This window comes from Balaenoptera physalus (genome assembly GCF_965194825.1).
Source record: "Balaenoptera physalus genome assembly, chromosome: 1".
NCBI classification, from domain to species: Eukaryota; Metazoa; Chordata; class Mammalia; order Artiodactyla; family Balaenopteridae; genus Balaenoptera; species Balaenoptera physalus.
The window spans coordinates 30,743,295-30,771,135 of record NC_138882.1 but is presented as its reverse complement, the minus strand read 5'-3'; the positions used below and the strand labels follow the sequence as shown (position 1 = coordinate 30,771,135).

At 39.5% G+C, this 27,841-nt stretch overlaps 1 long non-coding RNA gene across 1 annotated transcript; it reads right to left on the bottom strand.

Moving 5' to 3' along the window:
- Positions 1 to 541: 541 nt before the first annotated feature.
- LOC309665240 lies at positions 542 to 3,820 on the bottom strand. Its single transcript, XR_014266275.1, has 2 exons — positions 2,538 to 3,820; positions 542 to 2,214 (listed from the first exon to the last, which is right to left on the bottom strand). It is a non-coding gene; the product is annotated as an uncharacterized lncRNA (long non-coding RNA).
- Positions 3,821 to 27,841: the final 24,021 nt, after the last annotated feature.

The following is a 27,841-nucleotide window of genomic DNA, read 5'->3' as shown; positions in this document are numbered from 1 at the left end:
TTGTAAATATAATAATGAAGAAAAAAGCTTTTTCAAAGCCTGTGTTGATTTCATATTTACCAATATGTAATTCTAGCTGTGTTAATTTCCCCAGGTCTATTTCCTGCTATGTCTCTGCTTTTTGGTCTCTAAGCCCTGCATATGAGATTTCTAAGCAGGTACTGACACTTCACAAAGAGCCTACTTCCCATTTATTTCCCACCAAACTTCCTGAGGGCAGAGTTTCTCAAAGCAGACTGACAGAGTCACATGAGCCAAGTTCTAGCTTCTAGACAACCCTGGGCAGTATGAACACTGCCCCCCCACCCTGACACCCCCAGCCCATTGAAGAAGTGTCCTAATTATGGTGAATCTTTGTCCATTCTGCTTCAGCTCTAGTAAAACCAATTTAACAAACATGTTTTGAGCAAATACTTTGGCCCAGCATGGTCCTGAGTGGCTGAAGTGTCCTGGAAAGAGCACGAGTTTTGTAAGCGGAAAGATCTAGTTTGGAAAGATGGGCCTGCTGCTTTGGACCCAGTGAAGTTACTTAATCTCTCAGTTTCCTTATCTATAAAACTTGATCATGTGATTTGGAACAATCTGCATGCAAATGGGCAACGTCTGTCAACTGTAGCAGAGTAATCCACCCAAGCAGGATCTGGAACCCAGAAGTTCCAGAAAATAAAAACCACATGATGATGTCACTAATTACTGGCAATACTGCTACTCTGCAGTGTGCTCTTTTCACCTGAACTCTGTACCTCTTTGGTTATCTGTAAAATGGGGATCACAACTGTACTTAGCCAAAGGGTTACTGAGAGGATTAAATGAGATAATACAGAATAGAATTGCTCTGGCACATAGTAAGGAACTCTATTACCATTTCTTTTGTTTGTTTTATTTCTATTTTAGATAATGGGATTAACATGACTAAAAATGTTAAAAGAGAAATAGCTGTTAATTTACCTTTTGTTTCAGAGGCTCCTTTAAGAATGTAATAGCATGAAACAGGCAAGTCACAAATGAAAAAAGATTAATAATCAATATAATTAAACAGATATTTACTTACTCAAAACTACTTTGTATTTGAAGAAATAATTTGTATTTTAAGAAATACAAGTTAAAACAAAGTTAAGTAACCATTTTCCACTTAACATAAGGGAAATATGATACTTAATATAAGTAAATATAGTGATATTTACTGTTAGGATGTGTGAGAAAAGAGGGTCTCACACATTTTTAAAGCAGTATGAATTAGTGTAACATTTTAGGAGAATAATTTGGCAGTGTCTGTCCCAATTTGAATGAACTTTCTTATATACTAATTATCCTAAATCTAGGACACATGGAATATTTGTAACAAAGTGTGATATTAGACATTCACTCATCAAATACTTTCTGAGTGTCATCTCTGGACTAGGTTCTCTTATAGGCACAAAAGGAAAAATTGCTCTCAGGACTCAGAGCCAAGACAGAGAAGAAGCACAGATAACACCGTAACTTGTGGTTGCTTTAAAAAATTATGAAGAAAGTTATGAAGAAAAGGAAAGCAAGTTAAGGAAGTCGAGTATGGGGAGAGGGATGGTTGATTTTGATGGCGTAGAATGGTTTCTCTGAGGAAACTGAGAGCACAAGGACACCACCCAGGGGAAGGTCTAGGGCAAGAGATCTCCAAAGGCCTGAGGCAGGAAATTGTTTGACACTTCAGAGAAACAGCATGAAGAACAACAACAACATAATTCACCATAAATGGACACATGGATAAATAAAGATAAACCTATTCTATAGTATATTGTGTAGTTGCTACAAAGAATGTCAAAAAGACGTCTAAGATATGTTATAGGAAAAATACATATTGAACAATATATGTATAGTAATTATATATAGTATAATTGCATTGAAAATATAAATATGTACATATATTTGTTATATTTTTTTAAAGTTAGATCTGCTACTATGAACTTACGCTATATTACTAATTTTTAAAAATTATATGTGTATATATTTCAAATTCATTGCATAGTACAAACTCTTTCTCTAGCATACACAAAATATGCACAAATTTTGCACGCCCTTTTTGGAGCCTCCTATAGTAGATTAAGAATTCCTGAGGCAGAGGTTAGGAAAAGGAGAAAAGAGAGTGAGACAAGTCATGTGATGTCAGCATTGTTTTTGAGCTGTTTGGAGGGCAAATCACAGTGTATATTTGGGAGTTAAAACTCTTGAGAAGGGCTTCCTGGTGGTGCAGTGGTTGAGAATCTGCCTGCCAATGCAGGGGACACAGGTTCGAGCCCTGGTCTGGGAAGATCCCACATGCCGCGGAGCAACTGGGCCCGTGAGCCACAACTACTGAGCCTGCGCATCTGGAGCCTGTGCTCCGCAACAAGAGAGGCCGCGACAGTGAGAGGCCCGCGCACCGCGATGAAGAGTGGCCCCCACTTGCCACAACTAGAGAAAGCCCTTGCACAGAAACGAAGACCCAACACAGCCAAAAATAAATAAATTAATTAATAAATTAAAACAAACAAACAAACAAACAAAACTCTTGGGAAGACAGGGCTTCCCTGGTGGCGCAGTGATTAAGAATCCGCCTGCCAATGCAGGGGACACGGGTTCAAGCCCTGGTCCAGGAAGATCCCACATGCTGCGGAGCAACTAAGCCCATGTGCCACAACTACTGACCCTGCGCTCCAGAGCCCGCAAGCCACAACTACTGAAGCCCGTGTGCCACAACTACTGAAGCCCACGTGCCTAGAGCCCGTGGTCCACAGCAAGAGAAGCCACTGCAATGAGAAGCCTGCACACTGCAACAAAGAGTAGCCCCTGCTCTCAGCAACTAGAGAAAACCTGCATGCAGCAGCGAAGACCCAATGCAACCAAAAATTAAATAAAAGAATAAATAAATAAATTTATAAAAAAAAAAACCTTGGGAAGAATTCTTGAGGCTGCTAGCTCTGGAGCTTAATAATCATACAATTTGGCTTTTGCTCTGTATTCATTAGGCAACCTTCTGAATATGATTTGGCTTCTTGTGTGAATCAGTTTCCAGGGAGAGATTACGCTGATCACAGTGGTCACTTGACAGGTCTTCTTTTAAAAGATGTTCATTAGTACTGGGGTTTCTCACTGGTCTTCTGTGAGTTTAGTGGCATGAAACTGTCAATGAGAGATGGCCATGCACTGGTGCATGGACAAATATAGAGTCCAGGAACATAAAACTGAAGACCAGTTCAGGGATCAGGGTAACCCAACCCCTTCCCCTTGGGAAGAAGCAGCCAGAGGCATACTGAGCATCCATAATATTGCTCCAACATTCACCCTTTCAAGCTGATGTGAACATTAGATCAAATACCACATGTAAAGTGCCGGGTGTGGGGCCTGGATAGACAATGGTGTTAATATTGTCTGCTCCTCCTTGACTATACAGCACTCAAAGAGTTTATAACATTCTCTGAGAGAATGGATTATTTACTGGAAACTAGAGAGTACACCGCAATGAAAGGTTAGAAAAATATAAGAATTGACAAAATTTATAATAGTTGAGGAAGTTACAAAGGGCCAATGGAATTTTCCAGATAAGTCAAGTTCTAAACTTGACTTGCCCTGGATTTGATTGCATTTCCTTGATTAAAAATTCCAAAATTGTGGGGTTTTCCAGGCTCCAGAACTGTGAGAAAAAATTTCTATTATTTAAGCCACATAGTCTATGGTATTTTGTTAAAGCAGCCTTGAACAGACTAAGATACCTATTGTTGCTATCATCTTCTTCCCCTTCAGATTCCTAGGTCTGAGTTGCTGTCCAGGAATCTGCCATTTTAACCAGGTGATTCTGATGCGGGGGGGTGGGGGGGTGGTCTTCAGAAGACAGTTAAAGCACTGAGGGTGGTCCATTCATACACTGAACAATTGGTGTCATGCTTTATACTCATCCTGTATCTTTCCACCATGTGCACTCCCACCACTGGACAAACTCTCCTAATGATGCTGCTATTCTGGCTCTCTCAGGAGGCTCTTAAATAAAAAATATAACACTACTACCAATTGCTTTAAAAGGTTAGGGAAAAAAGTTATTTTAAGATCATAATATTTGTAACTTTCAGAAGAACAAAAAATGTGATCATTATAAGGGTTTAAAATACATTATAGAAAATTAAAAGAGAGTAATATGATTTAAATAAACAAATAAGGTCTTGCTAACATTTTAACACTGACTTTTAAAAATATATATATATATAAGCAGCCAAAGGGTGTCTCCATCCCTCCTGTGAAAAGGAATAAAACTTTGGTCACAGCTGTTTCTGGGTTGCGTTTCCAAAACTAGCTACACCAAGTCTTTCTCTTCAGTAGATGCCTGTCCAGCCTACTTTTCCATTTAGCAAAGTCAACTTTTCTCACTGCCACCTCAAGTTTCTTCTTATTATTAGTTCATTCATTCAAAAAAAAAAAAAAAATGAGGAAGCGAAGGTGAACAACCCAGAAATGGTACTGAAACGGTGTAACTCAGGTTGGGACTTGAACCCACGTGGCCCGGACTCCAACCCAGCCAAAACACAGATTGGGACTTGAACCCATGGTCTTTTAACTGAGATCACATACCTGGTATCAGGACTTAATGAAGCTCAGGTTCTTGATGTCTCATCACAGAAAGAATTCAGTGAGAGACAAAGTGATTGGTAAGAAGTGGATTTATTTAGAGAGAAACACACCCCACAGACAGAGTGTGGGCCATCTCAGAAGGCAAGAGCAGCCCCAGGGTATGGGGTCGTCAGTTTTTATAGGCGTGGGTAATTTCATAGGCTAATGAGTGGGAGGAGTACTCCAGCTATTTTGGGGAAGGGGTGGGGATTTCCAAGAATTGGGCCACTGCCCACTTTTTGATCTTTATGGTCAGCCTTGGAACTGTCATGGCGCCTGTGGGTGTGTCATTTATCTTGCTGATGTGTTACAGTGAGCGTATACTGAGACTCAAGGTCTAGTGGAAGTCGACTAGTCCACCATCTTGGACCTATTTGGTCCTAATCAGTTTATGTCCTCGAGCTATGTCATTCTTTTAAAGGTTGTGCCCTGCTCCCTTCCCTCTTGTTTCAGTACATGCCTTCATGGATCTTCCATTCTGCTGGGAAGATAGATGAAGACCAAGATGATCTAAAATTTTGATGAGGTCAATAAAACAAATATAACAAATATGGGATGAGGCAAGATGGGGAGAATAGAATCTGTTTTGTAATTTTTACTGTGGAATATTTCAAACATATACAGAAGTTGATAGAAGTATAATAAATACCCATATCATACAGCTTCACCAGTCTCCAACACATGTCTGATCTTGTTCTGTTTATACCCCATTCATTTATTCCTCTCCCAAACCATTATCACACCTGAAGAAAAATAGTCTATTTTTTCTATTTAGTCAGTGATGGGACCTACTTTTCATAAATTGGTCTAAGAAGTCCTTACAAGCAGTAATGAGTGCAAAATCACAGTCATGGGAAGAGCCTGGCATGGCTTTGGCTAGAAGAGTTGATGGCCATAGGCAGGGTTCCCATAGATGGGTATTTTTTGGCCTACACAGTGATTTAAAACAAATTAGAATTCTGTGCCAGTATTTTTGCATGGAGTGATTACTTTTAAAACCTGGATTTCTGACTTCTTTTGAAAAATCTGAAAATATGGCAATCATGGACCCACATAGGGATTCAATAATCATGGGGCCAAGAAGCATCTTCCTGTTGGAAAGGGTGCATGTGAATACACTGGTTTACCCCGCCTCCCCCTTCATTCACCAGCAAGACCTACCTGCCCCTGTAGGCATCAGAGTTTGTGACTCCTCTTTTGTAGCTGGCAGGAAGTCAGGGGTTGGAGCAGAGTGAACAAGGGGAAGGAACTGTTTGAAGAGGTAAGTGGGGATCAGATCTTTCAGGACTGATAGGCCCTAAGAAAGAGATTAGGTGCGCCATGATGGAAGAGTTTTAAGTAAGGGAGAAAATTTGCATTGTAAGGTCAATCTTTTGGTTTTGTTGACGAGACTGAGGGCAAGCGTGAAAGGAGAATGGCTGGGAAGTTATGGCTAAAGACTAGGGAAAAAATGACAGTCTGGACTAAAGATTGGCAGAGGAACTGGGAAATTCAAGTTGTATCATGTAGGAAGAATCGATAGGACTTGTTGACATATTTGAGTTGGGGCTGGGAAAAGAGACAACTCAAGGGCTGAGAATGACATTTGTTTTTCTGACTTGATCCAATGGCTGGGCAATGTGGCCATTTATGACAGGTGAGGACTGGCAGAAGGAGGCAGGGAGATAGTGTTCAGGAAGAATCCCAGAGTGCAATTTTGGAATCCATGTGAACTGTCTGTGAAAATCAGAAGTGAAGCTGCCACATGGGCCTTTGACTAGAAGAGTGTGAAGGTTGGCAAACAGGCACTCCTCTCATCTAGTCTTAGAGGAAGAAGCCCAGTCCTTTTTAAAAATCACCACCCTCTGCCCCACACTTTCCCACCCTCAACTTCAACCATCCACTGCAACAAATGCAAGAAACATTCAATGAAGATCTTCTTTCTATAAGGCAGTCTCTGATGAAGTCCAAAGATAAGAGGATTCCCTACCCTTACAAAGATCACAGTTTGAGGAAAAATTCTAGGCTTTTAACCATGCATAGTTTAATTCTGAGCATTGGTACTCAGTTAACTCCATCACACTTAAGTCAAAGAAATGGTCTGGGAGGGTGGGCACTTGTGTTGGAGGTTGGAGGTGTGGGTGTGTGAGGAAGTGGTGGAGGAGGCAGGGGAGTTTGGCTCAGTGCCAGCAGACAGAATCCAAAGAGTACAAAAGAGGTAGGAAGACCATGCATGGGAGGGGAGTCCACAAATGACAGGGGAGGCTGCTCAAAGAAGAGCAGTCCAAGCACAGTCCTTTGGTGGATGACCTCTGTAATGCCAGACACTTCATTCTCCCTCTCTGGCCTTCGTTTTTTTCTTATCAGTACAATGAGGATTTAGACTAAATAGATGGTGGTTCTCCATCTCACTGGGGAAATGTGGCTATGGTGGTATCTATTACGAGGTTTGTAGCAATTAATATTTTAAAATTTTACAAAGTATTGGATTGGACTAAAAGTTCATTTGGGTTTTCTGTAAGTTGTTAAAACCCGAATGAACTTTCTGGCCAACCCTATACTAAATGATGCAAATCATTTCTACTGTGTATAAATTATATTGGAATGAATTGCGTTTGTTCTTCAGTAGGAAAAGGACAGGTAGGAATTAATGATAACCTTGAGGAGTTACTCATGAATCATCATCAATGACCCCTCTCATCTGCTTCAGCCCCACTTACCAACATTGAAGAGTTATGGTGATTTTGAACCATCTTTTTTTCTTTTAACCTAATCTCCAAGGTTTTAGAGTACTGTCAAAATCTAAGAATAGGTCCTACATGTGACCAACATTCATCATATTCATCATAAATATCTTTTTTTTTTAAACTAACAATTAAATCTGTGTACCAGCACTGGTACCCTTTATTCAGGGTGATAACTAAGAAAATTTCCCACCTCCACTGCTAGACTCTAAGTGCCTCAAAACCTGGGGGAAGGGAACAGGTACCCAGGGCAGCAAGTCTCATTCAGCTCTGCAGCATGCAGCATATTTTCTGGCACATAATAGAGGCTAAAAAAAGGTTTGTTGAATTCAGTTGACTGATTTGGTAGGAAAAGTTCACATAGCAGTGATGAGAGCCATAAGATACTCGCTGCTCCAAACTGTAGTCTTTTGCCACGGTGTGTTATTTTGCGTGCAATATTTTGATTTTTTAAAATTGTAGTCAATAAATTAAAATGTGGCAATTTCCCACAAAACACTGGGATTCCAGATTCCACTGAAGTTTGAGAGACCCGGCACCTCTAGGTCTTGTTCTGGAATCATGCTTATGGACAGGGGTGAATAGTAGTTGTCCTTGTTGGTTGGCATTTGCTCTGCACCTGACATTTCCCACCAAATCCCGCCATGGATATGGATGATGATGTCTCTTCTGATAGAAGAAAAATCCTTGGCCTTGTTTCCATCAACAGTGAGAAAACGGGGGTGCAGGACTTCCAAGAATGATGGAGTGAGGATGTCTGTAAATCTGCTTTTCCATAAAAGCAACAAAAACACGTCTCAGTGTGGCTTCTCCTTTGTCTTTGGATGTAGGGGATCTTTTTTGGTGAGTTCCAATATCTTCCTGTTGATGATTGTTCAGCAGTTAGTTGTGATTCTGGTGCTCTCGCGAGAGGGAGTGAGCGCACGTCCTTCTACTCTGCCATCTTGAACCAATCTCCCTATCATAAATATCTTGATGAAGAAGAAGTTTGCAAAACCTCTAAACTAGACCATTTTAAGCCTTCTTCCAACTTTAATATTCTATAATTTTGAAATGCCTTTGTATGGAAAGCTAGAAGAAACTGTCTCTTCCAGGATCACAGCTAATTATTTCTGTATTAAAGAGATATAAATTAAAAGTAACACATGAGATTACTATCTTTTAAATACTCATCGCTATTTTTCAAGTTCTGAAATTCCTATTTGAGAAAGAGAAAAGTGCATACTCTCACATCAAGGAGCTGGCCTGATACTTACAGATATACCACAGTGTCTTCCTGGTGAACATAACAATTTCATAGAGCAGCTACATCAGACAAGTCTACTCTGTGACTGTCATAATGGATCAAGACAAAAACAAGACCTCTCTGTAATCATGTCTGAACACAGGCAAAAACATGAGCATTGTCCAAAGTACAAAAGCTATCCGAACCACAAAAATGACCAAACAGCTAGCCATACCTGACTAGTATGAGTGACTGCTGTTTCTTTACCAATCACAGATTTAGCCTTATTTCATTCTTCTTCTTTTATAGATAAGATTTATTAAGATACCTAATTATGGAATTTTCCCTGCTTCCTGACAGCCTCCAATTCAGAGCAAAGCCCTTTTGCTTTAAAACCTCCCCAAATCACCAACACAAGACCAAATCTTATAACACCTTTCTATCACCTCTTACTGAGACCTGTGTTTCCCATAGGGTGCTTTCCCCATCACTCTAATGCACAATAACCTAACTTGTTTAATGATCGCTGTGTTTCTGATGGCCTTCAACTGGAGAACATTAACGCATTCGAAGCTGAACTATTCTCCAGAAAATTAACCAAATGACCAATTTCAAGTGCTTTTTGCCTCTCACCAAGAAGCCCAGGGATTTCCTGAAGCAGAATATAGTTCAGCTTCATATTTCTGCAATTGTAGAGCATTTAACTCAGATTCTTAGGGCTTGGAAATACCCAAGCAGTAGTTGTCCAATACATATCATGAGGCCTAAGAGACTTTAAAAACTTAAATCTGTGTGTTGTACATATGAAACTAATATAATGTGGTAAATCAACTATACCTCAGTGAAAAAATATTTTTTTAAAAAAGATTTAAGAGACGCCTAAATGAATGAATCTGAATTGTCTGAAAACACCTCAGTCAGTTGGGAGTGAGGGTGGGGTTTGATAGGGCAGCAGTGTACAATGTGGAGGAAAATGGACTCCAAAACTGTGCAGGAGGTGTTCCCACTTCCACTGACCACCATGAGAATAGAAGCTCCTGGAACTGTGTAGCATGGCAATCCTGGATTAAAATGTTAGGTGAAGAGTAGTTAGAAACGTTAAAGAGTTTCATTTGGCACAAAGATTAACCAAAGGGCATCTAAATTGTCAATCAGATCAGAATGCTTAACTGCCGAGAGTGCTGAGATGAGTAATGCAAAAACAATCTTAATAAAAGAAAACACAACCTCCAAATCCCTCATGCTGCCATGGCAACTGGAACTCACAAATGGTGGAATTGTAAAGGCAGCTGGATTTGAGCACATGTAACTGTTGGGAGTTGGAGGGTGGGGAGGAGGATGAGGGCAAGATCCCACCATAAGGGAAATGGAAACTGGGCAAGGGAAAATGTACACTAATTCTGGTAACAAAAATAAAATTGGTCACAGCTGTTAGCTGTAAGAGAGGAAAAGGGGAATAAGTGGATTTTACTTTTGCATGATGTCTTTCATCAGAGATTGTTAAAACACACTTAACTATCATTAATTCATTCCTTGAGCACTGCACTGAGGGTGCAGTCACCCATTTTATGGGCAATATGGTCAGCTCAGTGACTGATGATTAGGAGGAAAAGGAATAAAACATTCCATAGCAACTGGCTATGGTACTAAATATGAGTTTACAAACTCATTTGAATGCCCAAATTCTCCTTTACCAAAATTTCTCTAACTTTATTCAGTAAAGCTTAACATTAAAAGAAATTTTTTATCTCAAAATGGGGCTAAATGAAATCCATTGTTGAATCTTGGTAAAGGGCATGGGGGAGTTCCTTGTGCAATTCTTGCAGTTTATCCATACATTTGAATTCTATCAAAACACAAAGCAACAACAAAATAATTAGAGCAGCTGTGTCTGGTGCTTTTTCTGAGGGCAGGGCTTTCTAGCTGTGGTGTCCATTGTTATGGCCCAGTGCTAAGTGTAGGGCTTTGCCCACAGTAGGTGCTCAATCAGTGCTTGTTGAGTGAATGGGCATTCAGTGAATGGTAGCAACTGTTACTAAGTGTAATTTGCCAATGCATTCTCACTAAAGTACCAACTAAGCAGCTCCAACAAGTCCAGTATCATAGGGATATTCTCTGATGACTTCCTTGGTGACTAATATTCTTTCATTCATTCTGCACATATTTTCCAAGTGATTCTAAGATGCTGGGAACTGTGCCAGATGCTGGGTATTCAGAGCTGATGAATTTCCAGCACATGTACTCATTGAATTTATAGTCTGGTGGAGGAGACGGAAGTGAAACAAAAAATTCACCAAAGGGAATTGACATACAATGGTGACAAGGATTATGGGAGGAGGGTACAAAGTGCTCAGAGTTCCTGGGGAAGGGAAAAAGAAGAGAATAGAAAGAATGAGCCATGTGTAATGAGCAAAGAAGAAAGTGGTATAACATCAGCCTGGAGAACTGGATGGAGACAGGTGTGGGAGAGGAAAAATGAATTTTCCTCTACCCTTCTGAGTTCATGGCTGAGATCCCTGTAATAAAGGACAGATTAACAAATGAAAAAAATTATTAACATGTATACATGGGAGATACCTAGGAAAAATGAATAACTCAAAGAGGTGGCTTAGAATTCAAGATTAAATACCATCTTAAGAGGAAGGGGAGGGGAGAGGGCTGTAGACCTCTTAAGGGAAAGTAAATGAATTTTAGAAAGGCGACTGGTCCCTTAGAAGAATAGATGGGAGGTATGATAGTTTGTTATAGAGTTTGTCTGGGTGTGGCATTGATGTCTAGTCTCTGCTCCTGTGATAAGAGTCAATCTTCCCTTGGTGATGAAACTCCCAGGGAGGAGATTTATGACAGTTGAGTTCCTTTCAGAGGATCTGTCTTTAGGCAGGTAAGGGGAGTTGAGAGAAAGCCCCTGCCTGCATTTGCTGTTTTTCAAGTGCCTATAGCTCAAAATAATCAATATGCCAAAGTGGCATATTTTGAGGTAACATATTCTGCTATCCTTCACTGCCACTTCAGACCTTGTAGACAAAGTATGGACTTGAGATTTAATGTGAGAGCAGCAGGAAGCATGAAGGATGCCAGTCTTAGAAGGGACCTGATTGGACTCACACCTTCTAAAGATCTCTCAAGCTATTGTCAAAGTCTGAAGTTCTTTCCACTGAGTCTCACTGCCATACACAATGGAGGGACCACGATGGAATTTTTAAAACCTAACAGAAAATAAAGGTAGCTTATCTTTATAACAGCCAAGTGAGGATCCTTATGCACTGAAGCTCAGCAGGCCAACTGGCTAATGATAGTAGTTTATGCTTATTTAGTGCTTAATCTTGCTCAAGCATTATTTGAAACTCATTACACACAATAACTCATTAAATTTTCATTAAGTCTATGAGGTAGTTATCTCCATTTTTAAGGATGAGGGTTTTGAGACTTAGAGAATTTTAAGTAACTTTACCAAAGTCCCAGAGTAAGCGGAGAAACCTTAATCATACCCCAGAAGGCTGGCTTCCAAACCAGTGGTGAAGATATTGAAGGGATCAGGATATGCCACCCCAAAATATGTCATAAGGATTATTGCTATAAGGATTATTTCGAGCTGAAGGCAATTGAGAATCAATAGATGCAGGAAGAGTTCTCTGCCTTCCCTTATATACCTAAAAGCAGGTCATAAATTTCCCTTTGTGAAGGTGCCCCCCTGTACCACAAAGAGTAGAGCAACTCATCACCAGAGATGGAAAGAGGAGGTTGCCTAAACAGTCCTTACTAAAATAAAACTTCTCTTCCATTAGTTCCTCATATACAATTGACCCTTGAACAAATGCAAGGGTTAGGGGTGCCAACCCTCTGCAAAGTTGAAAATCCACATGTAACTTATAAATGACCCTCTATATATTCAGTTCCACATGCCTGAATTCAACCAGCCAAAGATTCAACCAACTGTGGATCATATAGTAGCATAATATTTACTACTGAAAAAAATCTGGAGAGGGCACACAGCAAAAACAAGAACTACAATTCTGCAGCCTGTGGAAGGAAAACCACATTCACAGAAAGATAGACAAAATGAAAAGGCAGAGGACTTTGTACCACATGAAGAAACAAGATAAAACCCCAGAAAAACACTAAATTAAGTGGAGATAAGTAACCTTCCAGAAAAAGAATTCAAAATAATGATAGTGAAGATGATCCAGGACCTCGGAAAAAGAATGAGGCAAAGATCGAGAAGATGCAAGAAATGTCTAACAAAGAACTAGACGAATTAAAGAACAAACACCTAGAAGAATTAAAGAACAAATAAACAGAGGTGAACAATACAATAACTGAAATGAAAAATACACTAGAAGGAATCAATAGAATATCTGAGGCAGAAGAACGGATAAGTGACCTGGAAGACAGAATGGTGGAATTCACTGCTGCAGAATAGAATAAAGAAAAAAGAATGAAAAGAAATGAAGACAGCCTAAGAGACCTCTGGGACAACATTAAACACAACAATATTTGCAATATAGGGGTCTCAGAAAGAGAAGAGAGAGAAAGGACCCGAGAAAATATTTGAAGAGATTATAGTTGAAAACTTCCCTAATGGAAAAAGAAATAGTCATCCAAGTCCAGGAAGCACAGAGAGTCGCAGGCACAATAAACCCAAGGAGAAACACGCCAAGAAACATAGTAATCAAATTGACAAAAATTATTGAAAGCAACAAGGGAAAAATGACAAATAACACACAAGGGAACTCCCATAAGGTTAACAGCTGATTTCTCAGCAGAAATTGTACAAGCCAGAAGGGAGTGGCATGACATATTTAAAGTGATGAAAGGGAAGAACCTACAACCAAGATTACTCTACACAGCAAGGATCTCATTCAGATTTGACAGAGAAATCAAAAGCTTTTCAGACAAGCAAAAGCTAAGAGAATTCAGCACCACCAAACCAGCTCTACAACAAATGTTAAAGGAACTTCTCTAAGTAGGAAACATAAGAGAAGAAAAGTACCTACAAAACAAACACATAACAGTTAAGAAAATGGTAATAGGGACATACACATCGATAATTACATTAAACGTGAATGGATTAAATGCTCCAACCAAAAGACAAAAGCTCACAGAATGCATACAAAAACAAGACCCATATACATGCTATCTACAAGACACCCACTTCAGACATAGGGACACATACAGACTGAGTGTGAGGGGGAGGGGATGGAAAAAGATATTCCATGAAAATGGAAATCAAAAGAAAGCTGGAGTAGCAATACTCATTTCAGATAATATAGACTTTAAAATAAAGAATATTATAAGAGACAAGGAAGGACACTACATAATGATTAAGGGATCAAACCAAGAAGAAGATATAACAATTATAAATATATATGCACCCAACATAGGAGCACCTCAATACATAAGGCAACTGCTAACAGCTATAAAAGAGGAAATGGACGGTAACACAATAATAGTGGGGGACTTTAACACCTTACTTACACCAATGGACAGATCATCCAAAATGAAAATAAATAAGGAAACACAAGCTTTAAATGACACAATAGACCAGATAGATTTAACTGATATTTATAGGACATTCCATCCAAAAACAGCAGATTACACTTTCTTCTCAAGTGCACATGGAACATTCTCCAGGATAGATCACATCTTGGTTCAAAAATCAAGCTTCAGTAAATTTAAGGAAATTGAAATTATATCAAACATCTTTTCCAACCACAACACTATGAGATTAGAAAATAATTACAGGGCAAAAAAACAAACAAAAAAAACACATGGAGGCTAAACCATATGTTACTAAATAACCAAGAGATCACTGAAGAAATCAAAGGGGAAATCAAAAAATACCTAGAGACAAATGACAATGAAAACACAATGATCCAAAACCTATGAGATGCAGAAAAAGCAGTTCTGAGAGGGAAATTTATACCTATACAAGCCTACCTCAAGAAACAAGAAAAATCTCAAATAAACAATCTAACATTACACCTAAAGGAACTACAGAAAGAAGAACAAACAAAACCCAAAGTTAGTAGAAGGAAAGAAATCATAAAGAAGAAATAAATGAAATAGAAACAAAGAAAACAATAGCAAGGATCAATAAAACTAAAAGCTGGTTCTTTGAGAAGATAGACAATATTGATAAACCTTTAGCCAGACTCATCAAGAAAAAGAGGGAGAGGACTCAAATCAATAAAATTAGAAAGGAAATGGAGAAGTTACAATGGACACCACAGAAATACAAAGCATCCTAAGAGACTACTACAAACAACACTATGCCAATAAAATGGACAACCTGGAAGAAATGGACAAATTCTTAGAAAGATATAACCTTCCAAGACTGAACCAGGAAGAAATAGAAAATATGAACAGACCAATCACAAGAAATGAAATTGAAACTGTGATTAAAAATCTTCCAACAAACAAAAGTCCAGGATGGCTTCATAGGTGAATTCTATCAAACATTTAAAGAAGAGCTAACACCCATCCTTCTCAAACTCTTCCTAAAAATTGCAGAGGAAGAAAAAGTCCCAAACTCATTCGATGAGGCCACCATCACCCTGATACCAAAACCAGACAAAGATACTACAAGAAAAAAAATTACAGACTAATATCACTGATGAATATAGATGCAAAAATCCTCAACAAAATACTCGCAAACAGAATCCAGCAACACATTGAAAGGATCATACACCATGATCAAGTGGGATTTATCCCAGGGATGCAAGGATTCTTCAATATACGCAAATCAATCAATGTGATACACCATATTAACAAACTGAAGAGTAAAAACCATATGACCATCTCAATAGATGCAGAAAAAGCTTTTGACAAATTTCAATATACATTTATGATAAAAACTCTCCAGAAAGTTGGCATAGAGGGAACCTACCTCAACATAATAAAGGCCATATACGACAAACCCACAGCAAACATCATTCTCAATGGTGAAAAACGGAAAGAATTTCCTCTAAGATCAGGAACAAGACAAGGATGTCAACTCCTGCCACTATTATTCAACATAGTTTTGGAAGTCCTAGCCATGGTAATCAGAGAAGAAAAAGAAATAAAAGGAATCCAAATTAGAAAAGAAGAAGTAAAGCTGTCACTGTTTGCAGATGACATGATACTATACACAGAGAATCCTAAAGATGCCTCCAGAAAACTACTAGAGCTAATCAATGAATCTGGTAAAGTTGCAGGATGTAAAATTAATGCACAGAATTCTCTTGCATTCCGATGCACTAACAATGAAAGATCAGAAAGAGAAATTAAGGAAACAATCCCATTCACCATTGCAACAAAAAGAATAAAATAGCTAGGAATAAACCTACCTAAGGAGGTAAAAGATCTGTACTCAGAAAACTATAAGACACTGATGAAAGAAATCAAAGATGACTCAAACAGATGGAGAGATATACCATGTTCTTGGATTATAAGAATCAACACTGTGAAAGTGACTATACTATAAAATGCAATCTACAGATCCAATGCAATCCCTATCAAATTACCAGTGGCATTTTTTATAGAACTAGAAAAAAATATCTTAAAATTTGTGTGGAGACACAGAAGACCCTGAATAGCCAGAGCAGTCTTGAGGGAAAAAAACGGAGCTGGAGGAATCAGACTTCCTGACTTCAGACTCTATTACAAAGCTACAGTAATCAAGATAATATGGTACTGGCACAAAAACAGAAATATAGATCAGTGGAACAGGATAGAAAGCCCAGAGATAAACCCAAGCACCTATGGTCAACTAATCTATGACAAAGGAGGCAAGGGTATACAATGGAGAAAAGACAGTCTCTTCAATAAGTGGTGCTGGGAAAACTGGACAGCTACATGTAAAAGAATGAAATTAGAATACTCCCTAACACCATACACAAAAATAAACTCAAAATGGATTCAAGACCTAAATGTAAGACTGGACAGTATAAAACTCTTAGAGGAAAACATAGGAAGAACACTCTTTGACATAAATCACAGCAAGATCTTTTCTGATCCACCTCCTAGAGTAATGGAAATAAAAACAAAAAGAAACAAATGGGAGCTAATGAAACTTAAAACCTTTTGCAAAGCAAAGGAAACTACAAACAAGACGAAAAGGTAACCCTCAGAATGGGAGAAAATATTTGCAAACAAATCAATGGACAAAGGATTAACGTCCAAAATATATAAATAATTCATGCAGCTCAATATTAAAAAAACAAACAACCTAAACAAAAAATGGGCAGAAGACCTAAATAGACATTTTTCCAAAGGAGACATACAGGTGGCCAAAAGCACACAAAAAACTGCTCAACATCACTAATTATTAGAGAAATGCAAGTCAAAACTACAATGAGGTATCACCTCACACCAGTTAGAATGTGCACCATCAGAAAATCTACAAACAACAAATGCTGGAGAGGGTGTGGAGAAAAGGGAACCCTCTTGCTCTGTTGGTGGGAATGTAAATTGATACAGCCACTATGGAGAACAGTATGGAGGTTCCTTAAAAAACTAAAAATAGAACTACCATACGACCCAGCAATCCCACTACTGGGCATATACCCAGAGAAAACCAAAATTCAAAAAGACACATGCGCCCCAGTGTTCACTGCAGCACTATTTACAATAGCTAGGTCATGGAAGCAACCTAAATGCCCATCGACAAACGAATGGATAAAGAAGATGTGGTACATATATACAATGGAATATTATTCAGCCATAAAAAGGAACAAAATTGGGTCATTTGTAGAGACGTGGATGGATCTAGATACTGTCATACAGAGTGAAGTAAGTCAGAAAGAGAAAAACAAATATTGTATATTAGCGCATATATGTGGAACCTAGAAGAATGGTACAGATGGACCAGTTTGCAGGGCAGAAATAGAGACACAGATGTAGAGAACAAACATATGGACACCCAGGGGGAAAAGTGGCGGGGATGGTGGTGATGGTGGGATGAATTGGGAGATTGGGATTGACATATATACACTAATACGTATAAAATAGATAACTAATAAGAACCTGCTGTATAAAAAAATAAATTCAAAAATTAAAAAAAAAAGAAAAGAAAATCTGCATGTAGGTGAACCTGAGCAGTTGAAATCAATGTTGTTCAAGGGTCAACTGTATTTCCTAGCTACTTCATGGTTTATCATTCCTTGAAGCCCAAGCCCTTTTCCTTTGTTAAAATGATGTATAAACTGCAGAGTCTAACCATTTCTTTGAGTTTCACTTCTTCTCTGTGAACTCATCCTGCACATAAATATGAATGAAAACTGCATGTCTTTTCTCTTGTTAATCTGTCTTTTGTTAGTTTAATTTGCAGGCTCCCAGGGATTGAACCTAAGAGAGTATGGAAAAAGTTTTTGCTCCTTTACAATAGTAATGGGAGTCTAGATCACAGAGGGACTGAGCATGTCACATAACTATGTGGTGCTCCAAAATTCAGATACACAGGTCCCTGGATTCCAAACCACCATGAAAGCACTTTGGTGACAGAAAACAACCACAAAGTAAAACATACATCAAACACATTTTAAAAACAAATAACTCCCCCAAACCCACTTGGATTCTGTTTTCACATAATCTGGTGAAGAAGGTTTCTGCAGAGATCAAGGGAAGTTCAGTCCCTGGTCCCATACACCCCCAGACTTCATACTCTTCCAGGACCTACTCCCTGACTCTCCAGCCTGTTGGGGCTAGGACTGGACCTCGGGGCTAGGACTGGACCTCAGCGCCAGGACTCAAGCCCCATATCAGGTTTAAGAGATCTCTTCCCAGGCACTCCTAGGAGCCTCAGGCTCTCCCAGAATCGGTGTCTTACTCTGTTCTCATCTTGCTGCTTGGCCTGGATATGAATTCTTTTTGTCTTGTCTCCCTCTTGCCCCAAGCCACCTCTGGTGGACATCTGCCCAGACTTTCTGGACCACAGTCAGAGCTGATCCGGGATGTGGATGACAGCTGTAAGTCATCACACAACAGTGACTCTCAGCAGGGCTGAAACTCTCAGCTCTTGAATAAAATGAGACAGTGGCCTTTCTAGCGTTCTAGCCCAGTGTTTCTCAAAGTGTGTGTTGACCAGACCTGCAGCAACAAATCCCCCAGGAGCCTGTTAGAAGTATTTAGGCCCCTCTCTCAATTTTCTGAATTGGAAACTGTCAGGGTGAGGCAGTTTAATCTTGTTTAATGAACCCTCCAAGTGGGGTTGATGAGTGCCCAATGCAGAGTCACTAATCAACCAGGTTCAGCAAACTGTGGCCCATGGCCAAATTCAGGCTTCCACCTGTTTTTCTACTACTCACAAGCTAAGAATCGTTTTTACATTTTCAAATGGTTGGGGAAAAAAGCTAAAAAAGAATGATATTTCAAGATATGTGAAAAATTATTTTAAATTGAAATTTTGGTGTTCATAACTAAAGTTTTATTGGAACATAGCCATGCCCATTCATATACATATTGAGCTATAATGGCAGAACTGTGACAGAGACCATAAGCCTAAAATATTTGCATCTGACCCTTTGAGAAAAATTTTGTTGACCCCCTGCTCTAGGCAAAGCTGTTTTGGAATCCACAATGTTTGGCAAGGTGTGGCAACTGTCAGCTGAACCCCAAACACAGGCTAGTTACACAGAGAGGAAGCAGTCATCCAGGACTTTGCTGCATAGAATCTGTTTCTGTGCCATGTGGTTAAATTAGTTTATGTCTCTAAAAAATGCTAAAAATGGCACTAGGATTTGGAAAAGTTTCCAAAGGCCCATCCAGTCCCATATCCAAATAAATAAATCTGTTTTCTTGCAGCCCAAAACTTCTGCTTTCATTGCTGGAAATTTTGCCAGATATGCCCAGCTGGTATTTACTATGTGTCTGTAGGACAACTATTGGGCAGGGAGCTTGATTTTCTTGGGCTAATTAGGAGTGTCCATGGAAGAAGACTAGTGAGCGCAGGAGAATTCTGAGAGTCTGAAGAATGTTAAGCTTGGCTTGAGCTGGAACTCAACTACACTCGGCTTAGAGTGAATTGAAAATCCACATACAAAAGCACCATTCACTGAAACAGGCTGTGTGCACAGGGCACCGGCACACATGAAGAAACTTCATAAAACATAAATAAAATCTGTCTGTAGCTTCTGGCGTAAAGAGTCCCAAGAAACGAGGCTAGGCAGGTAGTTAGATCATTGAGAACCTTGTGTAACACACCATGGAAGTTAGGATTTATCCAATATGTAACTGGGCATAATGGGAGTGTTTTAAGAATGAGGACATCTGTTTCCGTAATGCCAGGTTGTATTAAACTCCAGGTATGCAAAACAATGTTCTTGCTGTAAGGAAATGTCTAGTGGGAGAAACATATATGTAAACAAAAATTGTTAATACTTAAATTTAAAAATTTTAACTTAATATTAGGATTTTTAAAGTTTGTGAATCCAAGAGCAAGACACCACCAATTTGGACATGCAGGTTCCCAAGCTCTCCCGACCTCCCACAGAGATGTGGATTTAGTAGGTCTGAGTGGGCCACATGGGATGACTGTGATGTAGGGAGTCCAGGCCAACCACCAGGGAAACCTGCCCCAAAAGGAGGGCACTTCAGACAGAAGGGTCAGCAGTAACAAGGCTTTGGGCAGGAGATGTGCGTCCGTTCAGGGAAAGTCAAGATGTTCAATGTGATTGGAATTTAAGACTCCTGCAGGTGATGACAGGGGGGATGTTTGTAATGGAGACTGAGTTCTGGAGTCTGACCAAGTAGTGTCCAATTCCCAGCTTTCTTCTTGCTTGCCTGGTGACCTTTCTTAATCTTTCACCTCTCAATTTCCTCATTGCTAAAATGGGGATCATAATTGCTCCTACTTCATAGGATTATTGTGAGGTTTAAATAAAACCTTTCATGGAAATAACATAGCACAAAGCTTGGCTCATTGCTTTCAGTAAATGTTTGCTACTTGGATTTTAAATTATTATTGTATATGAGTCCAAAACAGTTAAGCCAAAAACAAAATCTAACTACATTAACCTTGGTGGTTGCCAGAGGTGGGATGTGGGAGGTGGGTGAAATGGGTGAAGGTGACCAAAAGTACAAACTTTCAGTTATAAGATAAATAAGTTCAGGGATGTAATATGGAGCATGGTGACTATAGTTAACAATATTGTATAGTATATTTGAAAGGTTCCAAGAGACTATATCTTAAAAATTCTCATCACAAGAAAAAGTCATGATTATGTGAAGTGATGGATGGTAACTAAATTTACTGTGGTAATCATTTCACAACATATACATTTATTAAATCTTTAAGTTGTACACCTTAAACAAATACAATGCTATATCTTAATTATTTCTCAATAAAATTGGAAAAAAAATCAAACAGGCCAAGTGCTTCCCTCTCCCCTGGTCAGGTATGACCACACCCATCAGAGTCCTTTCTTAGTGCACACCTGGTACATAGATTTATCAGTACATTTTCTAAATTATTTTTCTTTACTTAAGTCATCATCATCACTTAGCACATTGACTGTGATGTGGTCAGTATTGAAAACAAGGTTTACTCCCTTTCTTAAACATTAATAGAAAATGTTTCGCAGATTTCAACAGTGGCTGTGCAGAGGCCAGTGTAGGAGATGTGAGATCTCTGGGAAAGATTTCCGCCTGCTGCAGAGGCAGAAACCACCATCTTGGGATAAGAAAACACTGCCCATAATTACATTTGACATTAAAAGTTGATTTCAGATTTCATTTCATTTTGTTTTGTTTCAGGTATTTCTTAGATATCTTACTTTTCAATAAGACTACAGACAAGCTAATTTGATCAGGGAGGGAATGAGATAGTTTTCTTAAAGGATTCTGGTTCCCAGTCTGGTTTCCCCTTAAATTTAATGTTTTGTTAACCATGCCGAGGATCACACAGTAAAAGATACCCTCAATCCTTTGCCCTTGAGGACTCCAACCTCTATTTAAAAAGTTAACCAGTGTCAACAAAAAATTAATCAGTCGATCTAAGAAAGAAATGGAAAAATTTTATTCCAGCCAAATTTGAGGATTATAACCCAGGAAGAGCATCTCAGAGAGCTCTGAGAACTGTTCTGCCCATTAGAAGTCAAGGCACAGTGATATAAGTTTTGTGAGACAGAGGGCTGTACATTAAACAACGTATTATCGACAGTTTACACAATCCAGATCTAAGCAGTCCCTTAAAAGATCAAGAAGGAATGTTATCTTTTAAGGAGTTGTCTTGTTCGTGCTAGGAAGATGTTGCTCTTTATGGTTGAGCAGGTGATTCTGCCAATGAGGGAGTTTGGTTGATGCATAATACAGATACACAGTGCATAGTGGGGGGCAGAGAGGAGGCCAAAGGGCAGAGAAATTTTTAAAAATAAATTTATTTATTTTTGGCTGAGTTGGGTGTTTGTTGCTGCCCGCGGGTTTTCTCTAGTTGCAGTGAGCGGGGGCTACTCTTCGTTGCAGTGCACAGGCTTCTCTTTGAGGTGGCTTCCCTTGTTGAGGAGCACAGGCTCTAGGCGCATGGGCTTCAGTAGTTGCAGCACACAGGCTCAGTAGTTGTGGCTCACGGGCTCTAGAGCGCAGGATCAGTAGTGGTGGTGCACGGGCTTAGTTGCTCCGCCGCATGTACGATCTTCCCAGACCAGTGATCGAACCCATGTCCCCTGCATTAGCAGGCAGATTCTCAACCACTGCGCCACCAGAGAAGCCGAGAAATTTTTTTAATTTTAAATTTTCCTTGTCTTGCCATAAAATATGAACTTTATTTCACACCAGAAATGAAGAAGGAAATGAAATGAAAAAGGAAAAGGAAACAGAAAAAATTGGGATTGCCGTCAAACTAGAAAAAAATATTCCGTAGGGAGTGGAATAAGATACCACTCATGATCATCACTCTGGGGTCCACACCCCCCGCCCCCTTCCTGGGCTTCCTGATAACACCTACCCACAGAGACACTGGTCTATAGTCCTTTCCCTACTCCTCTGAGAGATGGGCAGGATGAAAGCATCCCCAACCAAGCTCGAGGGCAGTTTCTGCCTGACTCCTGGAGGTTTTACTGAGAACTTCAGTTTTTCTCAGAACTGGCTTCCTACCTTCCATGGAGACTGATACTTTTTCCTGCCTTCTACCACTTAGTCCATTAATCCAAGTTGAGTTGAAGTCCAGGCTGGCTCACAGCCCTCTGAATGGCTGGTCTATCAAGTCCAAGGTTCCCTAGTACTTGTAATCAAGTTACCTGATATGGTCTAAGGAGTCAAAGTTACGTGGGCAGTTTTTAGCTCTGTGTCAAACACCTACTGGTTATTAAGAAAAAAAAAAAAAAAAAAGGATGCCAAATTGTCTGAAACTAAGTCAAACTAAATCAATTTGTCTCTGAGTCAGGTAAGATGACAAAAAATATTTTAAATGGCCCTGATACGTGGGGAACGCTCCCAAATTATACCCTAGATCATTTAGTCCCTTCAGCTACTCATCTCTCCCAACTGAAATAAGTGACCCACTCAAGGTTTTCATCACTGCTGGGTGCAGGTGATGCCAAAATCTTGGCTGTCTGTACACCGATGCTGAAATGAGATAGGGAGACAGAGTTTTGGAGGAGAAAGAAAGGGTGGCTTTATTCTTTGCCAGGCAGAGAGGGGAACACAGCAGGGTAGCGCCTCAAGAACTGTGCCCCCCTCCCTGGGGCATAGGGAGGGGACTAGAGTCAGGACTCATGGTCCGGGGTATGCATAAGGATCAAGGCAGTAACAATCTTGCATTCTTCTTTCTTCTGCAAAGTTTCAAAACGGCCACAACACTGGGTCTGGTTGTCTCCAAGGTTGCTGACAAGATTAGGGTGTGTGCAGGGTCTCAGTTGATCAGTCTCCTAATCTTGATGAGCTTCTCTGGTCCATTTAATCTTGCCTCAGGTGGTTTCAAGAGTCTGCTCCTCTCTTGATTAGCAACTGTTGAATCTGCCCTTTGGAACTCAGGGAAGGTCATGAAAGCTTGAGTCTTGCCTACAAGGAATGGGAGACAAAAAGGCCTCCATGCCCGGAAGCCCCACAGGGCCCCACATGGTTTCACAGGGAGGGGTCCCAGGTCTGGCCAGTTGGGGCTTCTCTGTGGCTCTGAAGGTTGGACTGGTAAAGGGGTCTCAGTGACTCAGCTGAATGACAGGGGGCATCCAGATTAAGAGATGTCCACAACTGATTTGGGGGAAGTTGTAGTTTTTCAAAGGTTGAGGTATAAAGTCATAAGATTTTGACCTCAAAACCATTTAAGGAATGATAGCCCAACCTTGAATCAGGACTTAAAAGGGCCCCTGAGAACTGCGCTGGAAACAGAGTCAATCTAAGTGATTCTGTAGCTAAAGGCAAATATCCATAGGGTACTTTGAAGTCAGTCATCCCTTCCTCCCCCACCCCTCATAGGAGAATAAAGTCACTAAAAGGCCTTTGTCTCAGGCTAAACTCAGAAAATCTCTCCTCACAACTGTGCCAAAAAATCTCTTCACATTTGTACCCTAAAACTTGGCTTATCTTAGAAGGGATTTGGAGTTTCCAAACTCTGGAGTGTTCAAGACACCCAATTCTAATATAATTAATTATGAAGAATAAAGGGAGGGGCAGCTCTGCTCTCTTTTCCACCCCCGCCCACTCCCACCCTCTTACATGCAGAGCAACACCCTCTCTTCACCCCTCACTCACCTGGTTAATTTCTTCAGGTTTCAACCTGAAAATCACCTTTTCTGAGAGTTCTTCAGAAATCTGAGTCTATATACAATCACTAAAACTTGTAGCTATTCATTAGTTTTGCCTTTTATTTGATCTGATTTTCATGACTTAAATATTTGTTTTTTGTTAGTCATTCGTCTGAAGGTGCTTTGGACACCAAAGTTCTGGTCTGTTATGACGTCTTCATTGTTTTCCAGTGTCTTCACTTGTGTTTTTGTATTACAACAACCTCCTTGCTATCTTCAAACGAATAGGAATCTTTGAAAAAGTAAATGCAAAGAAGTTGAGAATGTGTTCACTGTCTTAATAAAGACTTATTCATTCATTAATTCATTTGTTAATGACACTTAGAGGGAACCATGACACTTAAATTCACAGGATATTATCCATTTTGTTTTATGATTAGGGCTGGTCATTTTCAGTGACTGGAAATCTTTTGTTCCCCATCCAGAGCACCCTTTCCAAGGTATCATGGAAGCTGCATCAATTCAAGGAAGATTCTCGCCCACTGACCTCCAGTCCCACTCAGATTCTTGTTTCTTGTTGACCCAGAAATCTACACTGTTGATTTTCAAGTGTTAATCTGATTTTGGTCCCTGAAAAGCCATTCTAATACCATAGCTTAGTGTATGAGAGGCATGGTGGTGGATGAGCTTTCTGAACTAGGTTCTCAGGGATGAATATTACTCATGCAGTGCTTGTCTTTTGGTAAAAGGCATCATATAAAGATAAAATAACATCAACATCTGGGACTTGTTTTATTTCTGCTTCTAGAAATTCTCCCTCTCCTGACTTCCTTGGCCACATTGTAGTCTGTGGTCCTCACTCCCCAACACTGCTCCCAGAATTCACCTGGACCACTTGTATCTTTATGATGACTCCAGTTGCCATGGCAACACCAGGAACTGGAGGGACTGTGCTTTACTTTATGATGCTTTGCTGTTTTCAAGGTCTCTGCAGTTTTTTTCTGTGGATTGGTCTGTATTCATGTCAAGAAGATGCATTTAATAGTCTATCTACTTTTTCCTCAACATTTATATCTGATCGCCCCTTTATCTAGAGCTAGACTTTTCAGAACTTTCAGATACACCTATTAGGAGCTTTAAAATTTGGGAGATTTATATTTATTAGCAACAAACTACTTGGCCATTTCGCAATCTATCAAAGTGGTGTTGGTGCCACCTGGTGGTATTTGTCAGCTCTGACTTCAATGTCAATGGAGACTACTGGGGTGCTGAACTAGCTGGAGTCCAGAGTGTAAAGGAAGCAATTCCAGGTATGGTCCTGTTAGTTGGAAACTTGCTGCATCTGTGATTTCTTCACTTGTGAGAATCTTACACAAGTGCGTTGAAATTTTGAAAAAGTCTGCTGATCTTTTTTTTTTTTTTTAACATCTTTATTGGAGTATAATTGCTTTACAATGGTTTGTTAGTTTCTGTTTTATAACAGTGAATCAGCTATACATATACATATATCCTCATATCTCCTCCCTCTTCCGTCTCCCTCCCACTCTCCCTGTCCCACCCCTCCAGGTGGTCACAAAGTACCGAGCTGATCTCCATGTGCTACGTGGCTGCTTCCCGCTAGCTATCTATTTTACATTTGGGAGTGTATATCTGTCCATGCCACTCTCTCACCTCGTCCCAGCTTCCCCTTCCCCCTCCCCATGTCCTCACATCCATTCTCTACATCTGCGTCTTTATTCCTACCCTGCCCTTGGTTCTTCAAAACCATTTTTTAAAATTCCATATATATGTGTTAGCATACGGTATTTGTTTTTCTTTTTCTGACTTACTTCACTCTGTATGACAGACTCTAGGTCCTTCCACCTCACTACAAATAACTAAATTTCTTTTATTTTTATGGCTGAGTAATATCCCATTGTACATATGTGCCGCATCTTCTTTATCCATTTATCTGTCAATGGACACTTAGATTGCTTCCATGTCCTGGCTATTGTAAATAGAGGTGCAATGAACATCATGGTACATGACTCTTTTTGAATTATAGTTTTCTCAGGGTATATGCCCAGTAGTGGGATGGCTGGGTCATATGGTAGTTCTATTTTTAGTTTTTTAAGGAACCTCCATACTGTTCTCCATAGCGGCCGTATTAATTTACACTCCCACCAACAGTGCAAGAGGGTATCCTTTTCTCCACACCCTCTCCATTATTTATTGTTTGTAGATTTTTTGATGATGGCCATTCTGACTGGTGTGAGGTGATACCTCATTGTAGTATTGATTTGCATTTCTCTAATGATTAGTGATGTTGAGCATCCTTTCATGTGTTTGTAGGCAATCTGTATATCTTCTTTTGAGAAATGCCTGTTTAGGTCTTCTGCCCATTTTTGGATTGAGTTATTTGTTTTTTTGATATTGAGCTGCATGAGCTGCTTGTAAATTTTGGAGATTAATCCTCTGTCAGTTGCTTCATTTGCAAATATTTTCTCCCATTCTGAGGGTTGTCTTTTCATCTTGTATATGGTTTCCTTTGCTGTGCAAAAGCTTTTAAGTTTCATTAGGACCCATTTATTTATATATTTTTTTATTTCCATTCTCTAGGAGGTGGGTCAAAAAGGATCTTGCTGTGATTTATGTCATAGAGTGTTCTGCCTATGTTTTCCTCTAAGAGTTTGATAGCATCTGGCCTCACATTTAGGTCTTTAATCCATTTTGAGTTTATTTTTGTGTATGGTGTTAGGGAATGTTCTAATTTCATTCTTTTACATGTAGCTGTCCAGTTTTCCCAGCACCACTTATTGAAGAGGCTGTCTTTTCTCCATTGTATATTCTTGCCTCCTTTATCAAAAACAAGGTGACCATATGTGCGTGGGTTTATCTCTGGGCTTTCTATCCTGTTCCATTGATCTATATTTCTGTTTTTGTGCCAGTGCCATACTGTCTTGATTACTGTAGCTTTGTAGTAGAGTCTGAAGTCAGGGAGCCTGATTCCTCCAGGTCCCTTTTTCTTTCTCAAGATTGCTTTGGCTATTTGGGGTCTTTTGTGTTTCCATACAAATTGTGAAATTTTTTGTTCTAGTTCTGTGAAAAATGCCAGTGGTAGTTTGATAGGGATTGCATTGAATCTGTAGATTGCTTTGGGTAGTAGAGTCATTTTCACAATGTTGATTCTTCCAATCCAAGAACATGGTATATCTCTCCACCTGTTTGTATCATCTTCAATTTCTTTCATCAGTGTCTTATAGTTATCTGCATACAGGTCTTTTGTCTCCTTAGGTAGGTTTATTCCTAAGTATTTTATTTTTTTTGTTGCAATGGTAAATGGGAGTGTTTCCTTAATTTCTCTTTCAGATTTTTCATCATTAGTGTATAGGAATGCAAGAGATTTCTGTGCATTAATTTTGTATCCTGCTACTTTACCAAATTCATTGATTAGCTCTAGTCGTTTTCTGGTAGCATCTTTAGGATTCTCTATGTATAGTATCATGTCATCTGCAAACAGTGACAGCTTTACTTCTTCTTTTCCGATTTGGATTCCTTTTATTTCTTTTTCTTCTCTGATTGCTGTGGCTAAAACTTCCAAAACTATGTTGAATAACAGTGGTGAGAGTGGGCAACCT